Source organism: Arachis ipaensis, chromosome B03, assembly GCF_000816755.2.
Source record: "Arachis ipaensis cultivar K30076 chromosome B03, Araip1.1, whole genome shotgun sequence".
NCBI lineage: Eukaryota > Viridiplantae > Streptophyta > Magnoliopsida > Fabales > Fabaceae > Arachis > Arachis ipaensis.
In genome coordinates this window covers 127,577,570-127,588,845 of record NC_029787.2, presented here as the reverse complement: position 1 = coordinate 127,588,845, position 11,276 = coordinate 127,577,570, and positions in this window count along the sequence as shown.

The following is an 11,276-nucleotide window of genomic DNA, read 5'->3' as shown; positions in this document are numbered from 1 at the left end:
TTCGCATGAAATATAAATTTTATTAGACAAAAATACTAAAATTTTAAATTTTTATTAACTCTTTAAAAAATGTATTTAGTTAGAGAAAGTATAGAGAGCCAACTTCACTCTTAAAAAAAGAGGTTTAATTACTTTGTTGGTTCCTATAATTTCGTAAAATTTTCAATTAGGTTTCTATACTTTTTTTTTCTTTTAATTGAGTCTTTATACTAATTTTTTTTTAATTGGGTCTTTACAATTTTTTTCCTTTTATTTGGGTCCTTGTACCAATTCTTTTTTTTTTAGTTGGATCCCTATAAAATTAAGCCAATTACTACTAAGAAGGACTTAATTGAAAAAAAAATTGGTGCAGAGACCCAATTAAAAAGTAAAAAAGTATAGGGACCTAATTAAAAATTTCACGAAACTATAGGGACCAACAGAGTAATTAAACAAAAAAAATTGTATAATCGAAACTAAGAAACAACCTTCACGCTAATTTCTCTCAATGTCTCTCTGAATCACTCACTGTTTAAAGCCACCACCATGAGAGGTGAATTTGTCCGAAGAGCACATTCAAGATTGCATGATTCAAGAAGAGAGGATGACCAGCTGATTAGAGCAAAAAAAAAGTGAGAAAGAATAATAAAGGGAGACGTTTTTCAGGGGAATCCTCGATGGTTCCAAGGGACGAAGAATGGATGCATGGGAATACAAAGGAGAAGCAGAATAAAATGCTTCTCAATAAGTCCTTCAGTAAGGAGGTTGTAAGCTAGTAATGGAGTTTGAAAAAGATGACTCTTTCTCAAAGTCAGGAGAAGAAGACTCATAGAAGGATCGGGTTATGGATTGTGAGCAAAACATGGAGGATGGTCAGACCAAACAAAGAAGTCAAAGATCAACGAAAAAATCACAAAGCCCATATATCATAATTGAGAAGATAGATGGAATCTTTAATGTAATGATAAATGATACGGGACTGAAGCAACTGAGGAATCCCTAGTGGAAAACTTTGATTGTCAAGCTTTTTGGGAGGAAAATTTCCTTGCCAGTGCTCACCAGAAGACTTGAAGCAATGTGGAGCAAACAAGAGAGCATTGAAGTGATAGATATTGGGAATGACTATTTTATTGTGAAATTTTATTCCCAAAAAGACTTGGACTATGCATTAACTGAAGGACCCTGGAGAATCTTTGATCATTATCTAGCTATAAAGTTATGGAAACCAAACTTCAACCCTATTGAAGTTACAATAAACAATATAACAGCATCAGTAAGACTTCCAGGCTTGGCTATAGAGTATTATGAAAAAGAAGTTCTGAAGAAAATAGGGAATATTCTGGAAAGAACATTAAAAGTCGATACAAATACAGCAAAGAAGAGTAAAGAAAAGTTTGCAAGACTATGTGTAGAGTTAGACCTGACTCCCCCGCTAGTGTCACAATATGCTATTAATGGGGAAAGATACAAGGTTGAATATGAAGAACTCTATAACATACACTTCCAATATGGAATGGTAGGCCATGAGAAAATAAACTGTCCACAGAAAGCTTAGACAGAAAAGAGTAAAAAAGGAGAAGAGGTGATGATTGAAGGAGAGGGAAGCCATAGAAGACAAGAGAGGCCTCAGAGTCCATGTGAGGAGGGCAGAAATGAAAACACAAAATATGAGAAGGGTAAGAAAGTAAATGTAGAAGAAGACAGTGTGTACGGACCATGGATGGTAGTACAAAGGACGAATCGTGGAGGGAAAAAAGCAAAAGCTGCGGGTGAAGGTAGTGGAGGTGCGAATGGAGCATCTAGAAGGAATCAGAATATGGAAGGAGGTACTAGACTTGCTATTTTGAGTGAGATAGGGGAATCCCCTATTATTGAAGAAGGTCCTAATGTGAATAAACAACCATCAGACAAAGCCGATCGCAATAAGAATGTTACACAACCCATCCCTAATATTTCCACAAAGAGTAAAGAGAAGGACCCATTACAAGGAACCTTAGTAGTTGTTTCCTCTCAAGGCCAACAAACCCAGCCCTTGAACAGATCCTCTAATGCCAACATTAAAGCTATCAACCAACCCAAAAAACACAGCCCTTTAATAGATCTACTTCTGCCAAGCCAAGCTCTAATAACCTGACCTAAAACCAAAACCAAGTTCTTCTTCTCATTTCTAAAACCTGGACAACAACCAATCCCACAAGAGTGACCCCACACCTGTTTTAATCCAGAAACCAAACCAAGAGTACAACTCTAACTAGACACAGCTCAATAACCACCTTGACTCAACCTTCAACATCAGGAATAACCCTTTTTATCACCAACCTTGGCCCTAACCTTTCTTTTGACTCTTCACCCAAAAGCCAACCCTTAAACCTTTACATTTCCTCTAACATGGAAGACGAAACCATTCCTGAAATAGTGGAACCAGATGAGGTCATGGACGAACAACAACAACCAGACCCAAAGCCTCCTGATCTAAATTCCATCAATACTAAAGTGTTGATTGAAACAATGAGACATTATGAAGAACAAAGAATGACTTCTAACCCACCACATGCAACTCTAGTGCAAAAGGGGGAGGAAAATGTTTCGATGAATGAAGAAGAAGTAGTTGACATGCATGAGGATGAAGAAGCCATGCAGATGGAAGATTAGGTAACCCTTTCGTTGCTCTCTATTTTCTATGAATATTCTGGTTTGGAATTGCAGAGGGGCGGCGAGTAAAGTGTTCAGCCGTACTCTATTGGAAATGATGAGAGTCAATAGACTTGATATTATTATTTTATTAGAGACAAGATGTAGTGGTTATAAGGCGAGAACAATGATCAGAAGATTGAGATTTTCGTTGTTTCATATAGAGGAGGCAAATAGATATAGTGGAGGTATCTGAGTTTTGTGGAGAGATCAGGACCTTTCCATAAATATAGTGCATTCCAAAATGCAATATGTTCACATGAAGGTTCAGAGGAGACTTGAAGATGAATGGTTTTTAACAGCGGTGTATGCTAGTCCTCAATAGGCTATTAGAAGGGGTTCATGGGAAGAATTGAAAAGATTCAAAAATAGCATATCAAAAAGTGGCTTGTAGTGGGTGATTTCAATGAGATAGTAGACCCATTAGAGAAAAAAGGAGGAGACAAAGTAGATACTGAAGCCTGTAGGAGGTTTAAGAAATGGATAGAGGATTATTCGTTAATTGACCTGGGAGCTGTTGGAATGCACTTCACTTGGAGAGGCCCCAAATGGAATGATCTCGACAGAGTTTTCAAGAGATTAAATTGTGCTTTGGCCAAAGTGGATTGGAGAATCAAGTTCTAAGAAGCAAGGGTGGATGTCCTCCTAAGGTTGAACTCTGAGTCTCTGACCACTGTCCACTCCTTGTTATCGTGAATCCCTATATTAGCAAAATCAAGGACAAGCCTTTTAGATATGAAACAATGTGAAATTTGCATCCGGGGTTCAAGGAGGTCATCAAAATCCAATGGAATAACAATTTGAGTATGAACAACTCTCTTAACCTCTTGATAGAAAAGCATACTAAGTGGAATAAGGAGATTTTTGGGCACATAAGGAAGCAAAAGAGGAAGCTCATGAGCAGAATTGGTGGGATTCAAAGATCAGTAAGCTGTGGGAGTAATCCTTTTCTAGAGAACCTAGAGATGAAGTTAAGAAAGGAGTTGGAAGATATTCTTGATAAAGAGGAGATCATGTGGATGCAGAAGGCTAGAGACCAGTGGGTGGTAGAAGGGGATAGGAATACCAAGTATTATCATGCGCGCACAATAATTCAGAGAAGAAGAAATAAGGTGGTCAAGCTAAAAGACCATAATGGGGAATGGATTGAAGACTCAAACAAGCTAGTAGAGCATGCGGTAAATTTCTTTAAGGCTTTGTACAAAGAAGGAAACCCAAGCAGTCCCTCTATAGAAGGCGACTGAACCTAACCGGGCCTAGAAGATGATATTAAAAACAAGTTAAATCTTCTGTCCAATGCTGAGAATATTAGAGATCCTGTTTTTAATATTGGGTCATTTAAAGCCCCTGAAACGGATGAGTTCCCTGCTATTTTTTTATAAAGAACATTGGGATGTGGTGGGGGAAAGCCTGATTAGACTAGTGAGGCAGTTTTGGATGAACCCGAAGTTTATTAAGGACTCTAATGCAACCTTGATTACTCTTATTCCTAAAGTCAAGGTCCCGGAATCAATCATGCAGTTCAGACCCATCTCTCTTTGCAATGTTAGCTACAAACGTCTCTCCAAAATCATTGTTGATAGGTTGAAACCAACGTTAAAGGACAAAATTGCACAATTCTAATCCAATTTCGTGCCGGGATGATAATACATACATGATAATATATTGATAGCAAAAGAGTTGTCGCATTCAATGAAAAAGATAAAAGGAAAAAGAGGGTTCATGGCAATAAAGTATGATTTTGAGAAGGCCTATAATTGACTTAGGTGAAAATTTTTGAAAGATTGCTTACTGGAATGTGGGATTGGGGAACAATTTACAAACCTAATTATGGCTTGTGTCACATCAGTGAAATACAATGTGATATGGAATGGGAAAAGACCGAAGAATTCCAACCTTCGAGAGGCCTTAGACAAGGCGATCCGTTGTCACCGTACCTATTCGTGATAGCGATGGACAACTTGTCTCATGTTATTGAAGAGAGAGTGGAGAAAGGAGAATGGAAAACTATGAGGGTTAGAAGAGAAGGCCCAATCATTTTCACATCTATTATTTATGGATGACTTATTGATTTTTGGAGAAGCAACAAAAGAGCAAATGGGCAAAATTAATGATTGCATAGAAGTGTTTTGCACGACATCGGATTTGAAGGTTAGCAATGCAAAATTCGCCATCATCTTTTCTAACAATGTGAAAAGAGAAGCTCAAAATGAAATATTGAAGGACGGCCAATTTCAAGAGAAATCTTTTATGGAAAGATATCTTGGAGCCATAATAAGCAACCAAAGAAGAGGAAAGGAGAAATTCAAAAATGTCTTGGAGCGCATGGAAAGTAAACTAAAAGCATAGAAAGACTAGATAGAGCTGTCATCAATCCAGTTCCCATAAATAGTGGGAATGACATGGTCTCAGCATATGTGGATGAAAACGGATGCTAGAATTTTGAAAGCATGAAGGAACTGTTGCCAGAATCAATTTTAGATAAAATTAGAGTCATTCCTCCACCGATAAAAAATATGGAGGATAAGGTTAGCTGGAGCTTAACCTCAAATGGAGAATTTTCTATCTCCTCCACCTACAAGAAGTTGGCTGGCTGGCTGGAATATAGAAGGGAATAACAATTTTTGAAGGGCCATATGGAAGTGGAAGGGTCTTGAAAGGGTAAAACTTTTTATGTGGCAGGTGGCACATGAAATAATTCTAACAGCGAGTAGAAAAGCAAAGATAATGGGAACTAGCCCAGGTTTCCATTTCTGCACGAGTATTCAGGAGACTATTTTATATGTTCTAAGAGATTATCCAAGAGCAGCACAAATATGGATGCGTTTTATTAATCCTGCAGCGGTAGCAATATTTTTTGGTATTGGCTTACAAGATTGGCTAGAACTTAATTTATACAATAATATGGGCAAGTCTACTGAAGATAAATGGAAGGGTGAATTTATGGTTGCCTGTTGGTGGATGTGGAGTTGGAGAAACTAAGAGCTTTTTAATCATCTTTTTGTGAGGTCGAAGAATGCGAACCTAGTCATAAGGAGCTCGGTGAAAAATTATGAAGAGACTTTGGAGAGAAATTTGAAATAAAAAGGGAGAATAAATAAAGAAATAACCAGCAACAAGTGGAAGCTACCTCCACTAAGTTGGGTCAAATTAAATACAGACGGATTTGTTTGCAATGAATGATTGAGAGCTGGGTGTGGGGGGCTCATTAGAACCCGTAGAAAAAAATGGATGGGAGACTTCACAGCAAAATTAAGAAGCTGCTCAGTTATCCATGCTGAATTTTGGGGAGTGTATCATGGCTTGAAGGTTTCCTAGGAGCTGAGTATGAGAAAGGTGATTGCCGAGGTTGATTTGATGGAAGTAGCTGAAGAGCTGAACAAAAATTAAGAGGATTCCATAAGCCATAATTCCTTGATCAGAGATATTCGAGAATTTCACAAATGACCGTGGGATATCAAGTTTCAATAAACGCCAAGAGAAGGAAACCTATTTGCAGATTGGTTGGCAAAGCTTAGCCATAAGAAACAGTATGGTGTTTTATTCATAGATATTCCACATCTAGACCTTCTTAGCCTAGTGACTTAAGATGTAAAGGGAAATATTGTAACCCCTATGAGCAGTAGCTGCTAGTCCTTTTGTGTTGGGCTTTTATCCCGTTGGTATACTGGAAAAAAAAAACATTTTAAAATTATGATTTTGAGAAAATATGATTAGGATATTAAAAATGCGTCATATATGTCTAATGCAAAACACCCTTTACGTACTATCCTTGCGTAACTGCTCCCATAACGTGAATGTCATCTCCTTGCATCGCCATTTCCTGAAGCTCCAGCAACCGTTGCGCATCGTCGCCTCATCCATCATAATTGATCGCGGCGCGGCGTCGGTCCCCTCTGCATCGAAACCTCTTGCTGCGACGTGCTAATCTCCATGCAACATATCTTGCGGCGAGATTGGATCATCGATGTCGTGCTCCGGTTGCTGTGAGTCCCATATCAGAGTTCACTGCCGATCGTTGCCAATCATCCTAGACGGCATTGCTGTTCTTTTCGTTTTCAATTCTCTTAGGTCTCATGAGATTCCATCGGACCTTCAACATAAGAAAGTTTCTTTCTATTTAAATTGGAATGTTTCTTTTATTAAATTTCATATTTTTTGTTACACTTGTGATTTTTGTATGTGTAAAATTTAGAATGTTTTTTTTATTAAACTAAGAGTGAGATGTTTTTTTCTGTTTAATTTGAAATTTTTTTTGTTATACTTGGGATGTTTCTTTTATAAAACTTGAAATGTTTTCAATATTAAAATGAAATATTTCTTTTGTTAAATTTTAGATGTTTCTTTTTCTTACACTTTGGATATTTTGGTGTAGGTCGCCCCGCACCGCACACTTACAAATGAGTTGCGGCGAAAGGTACAGCGGCAACGTGACAGGCGGTTGAAGACGAAATACTGGCAACACGAAAAAAGGGATTGAGATGGGGCTTTACGTTGACGGATCAGTTGCAAATTTAAAATTCTATTTTAAAAATTCAAAATTTTGTTTTTTAAAAGCAGAGGAAGACCTAAGAAGACCATCCATGAGGTGGTCAAACGAGATCTACATATAAACGGCCTCTCTGTAGACATGATACATGACAGAACACAATGGCGTCGTTTGATTCATGTAGCCGATCCCACTTAGTGGGATAAAGCTTTGTTGTTATTGTTGTTGTTGTTGTTATTTTTTAAAAGCAGTTACAAATTTAAAATTCTATTTTTAAAAATTTAAAAATTTATTTTTTTAATAATTTTAAAAAGTTATTCAAGTTGGTTGGTACCCTAGTTGGTTACCTAATAGAATTGAAATATATATTTTATGTTTTGTAGAATAAATACATAAAATACTAAAAAAGAGTGTGAGAGAGGTGGCAGCGGCGGACTCGAAGAAAAAGAATTTTTATTATTTTTACTATTTTTTCATAAAATTTAAAAAACAAAAACCACTAAAAATAAAAACAAAAAATAAAAATACAAACCAAAATCACCTTTAAGTTTCCAAAGTCTTTGTTATACATTTATTAGACTAAAAAATTCAAAACCTTCTTCTAATAATAATAATTTTATTGTGTATCCTTATGACACATGTCAACAAAATACTTTAAAAATTTAGTTCGAATTCCTAATCGCCATTATTCCTTATCTTTAACTTCAATAAATATTAAATAACCACCATATCTTTTTTCTCAAATCGCAAACTTCCATACCTCTCATATTAAAAGGAGAAAAATATTAAAACTATAAATTTCAAGTATCTCCTTTGAATAAAAAGAATTATGAATAAAGATTACGAGCAATAATTAGATATATCAAAATGACAAATTTAAGAAAAAAAAAAACCTATCTTAAAGTAGATTCATAGAACAACAAGGCAAAGAGAAGATTCGAACAAAGATGGACAGAGCACAAGTGGCGCGAGTAGTAAAGGAGCACGATAAAAAGCACCATAATATCGATGAACATAGAAGTAGAGAATCACTACAAGAAGGCATAGGACCATGGTGAGTTGGTGGTGTGACATTAGAGCGAGCCTGATGAATTGCAAAGCTGTGGTATTGATGTGGCATAAGGTAAAGAGGAAGGTACGAAGGAGATTGAAGAAGAGAAGAAGAGCTCAAACATAATAATTTTTGTGCATTGATGATAGTGTTAATGATATTAGTAGTGGTAGTTGAGGTGACAAACCGATCGATATCTGCGCGGGTTGGATTAAAAATTTGAGACAGGTGTAATAAAAATAACCCGTTTAACTTGTATCGTCTAATCGATGGATTTGGCGAATTTTGTCGTAAGAGTGGCGGGCTTGTCCGGTGGTCTCCTATTCTACTTTTTTGTAGAGGAAGATTTAGATGAGGAAGATATTGCTAAAAAAGAAAGTTATTCTTTAGGAGTTGATTTAAATGATGTTATTGATTTACAAGAGGATAAAGATAATAATTGAATTTGGAACGTTATTTTTGTACTGATATTTAAAATGTTTGTTCGTTTTACTTTAAGTTATAATATGGATTATGTTTGATTGATTAAAAACTTCGAAAATATTTAATTATTATATGTTTTGGACAATATTTATTTTGTTTTGAATAATATTAGTTTTATTATTTTGTTTAAAAAATTTTGATTAATAATTATATTTATTAGATATTTAAAATTATAAAGACTTTAGTATTTTTAAATTTAAAAATTGTAATTTTTTTATATCATTAAAATTATAAATTTATTAAAATATTTATAAAATTATATATTTTTAAAATTTAATAATATAATATTTTTTTTAATGGAGAATTAAAAACTTAATCCTATTTAAAAAAATAAAATTTAAATAATTATTAATTAATGACAATTTAAAAAATAAAGTTATCAATTGATGATAAGTTGCCTGATAATTAATTAATTAAGTGTTGGTTATCTAACGAAATTCATATAAAAAATAAACTACATTAATAATTAACCAGAATATGAAATTCATAAAAAATTCATTTTCGTCGAATAGTACAAATGAAAAAATTAAATTTTTTATTGAATTTGCTGACAAAATAAATTTTTTTAAAATATTTTTTAAAAAATAAATTTCTCTATATATGAAATTTATATTAGACTCTTATATTTTTGAAAGAAATGAATTCGCCAATTACGAATTGTCAGCTTTTTCAATGTTTGGGAATGATGAAGCTTGAATGGCATTCAGTAAGCTGAACAAAGTTTCTGGCTATGTAAGCTTCATTCGGTGGAGGTAACGTAGTTTTGAAGTGGGAAGAAATTAATAGTAAAGTAATAAGAACTAAGAAAACACAAAGGATATTTAACAGGCTGAGCACCGGTCGGTTTGGTTTGAGTTCAAAATAAAATTAGAATTGAATCGATCAAAATATAATTGGTTCGGTTTGGGTAATTAGGTATCCAATGATTTTAAAATTCATAAAAAAAATTAAATTTTTATCTTAAAAATTCAACAAACAGAATAAATGTGTAACATCAATAGAAATAATCCAAACATGTTAAATACCAAATATATTAAAAATTAAATTCATTAAAATCCAAACATATTAATAGTGAATAATCTTTGTCTAATGAAAATAGAAAAGTGCAATAAAAATATTAGAAACTAAATACAAAAGTCTAATGAATAATCTTTCAAAGAAGTTGAAATCAAAACACATTAAAATCCAAACATTAGAAGCTAAATACAAAAAGACAATAGAAATATTTATCTAGTTTTAAAGTGTTAGGCGAGTTGCAAAATTCACTAAAAGCCATATTTTTTTTATTTTTTTTATTTAATTAATATATGATCGGGTTCATGAGTTGGTTTGGGTTCTGCACTCCTAGAACCGATATCCGAACTGATCAATAACAAAGATCATCGATTTGGTTCGGATTAAATCAATTACCCGTTAATTCCATAACCAATTTAATTGATTCGGTTCGAGTTCGAACGGATAATCGGATACCCGCTAACCATTCTCACCCCTAATATTTAAAAGCAAGACGACCTTTTAGCTTTTATTCGCCGTCCGTGTTTCGTCTTAGATTAAGTTAGTTGACTAAGTTTTTCTCTTTGAATAAATTTATTGCATATGTAGACATTAAGCAGGTTTTTTATTTTTTATTTTTTTAAAGTAGGGATATAGTTCATGTCTTTGGAAGTTTGAATACATATAAAAATTGTTGTTTATCTAAATTTCTAAATTGAAGACTTGTCCTGCAGAATTTTCTAAGAAAAATAAAACAAATTCTTGTCTCTATCATGGTAGAAATTTCGTACCATATTATATAATATGAAAATTAATAATAAACTAATAATGCAGTTGTTGATTTCTTAAATTTCAGATGTACTCCGTAAAAGAAATTGGTCTAATTCAGGTTATTTTGTACAGTTCAAATATACTTTCACGCAGTCATTCTCTGTGGTTGAAGCCAAAAAGGGTAATTATAGCTTGTGAGATGGATTTAATCTATTGTTTTCTCATTTCTGTCTGTAATGCGAGTAACTATTTCATTCTTGTAGTCCGGTGACTATAATAACTAAACTAATAATTAAAAATCAGAAAAGTTCGCCCACTAATCATAAAATGGATCATAATCCATGTTATCCGGATAATATTTAATTTGATACTGAAATTTGAGTTTAAATTTAATTTGATTTTTAAAATTTTAATAGGCTTAAAAGGCTTAAAAAAATTTGTAATTGTAATTTGTATTAGTTTTTGAGTTGATTTTCGTTAACGACATGTTAATTTAATACATTAACTTATTGTGATTTGGGTTCTTTACTCAAATTCCATATGATCGATACCTATTAGAACTTTCGGAAGCTTGATTGCTAAAAAATTTTTCAGTTATATGAAATTTAAATAAATAGTCCAAATTAATTCATTAAAATTAGTTTAGGGACTAATACGAGTTATTATGATTTATGATAGGGTTTAAATTGAATTAATTATAATTTTAAGAGTAAATTTAAATATGATTTCAAATTTTAGGAATTAGGATGAGTATTAATTCTATCGGTTTCTCTTATAGATTTTTTTTATTCCTAATTTTTAACATATGGACTATTGGAC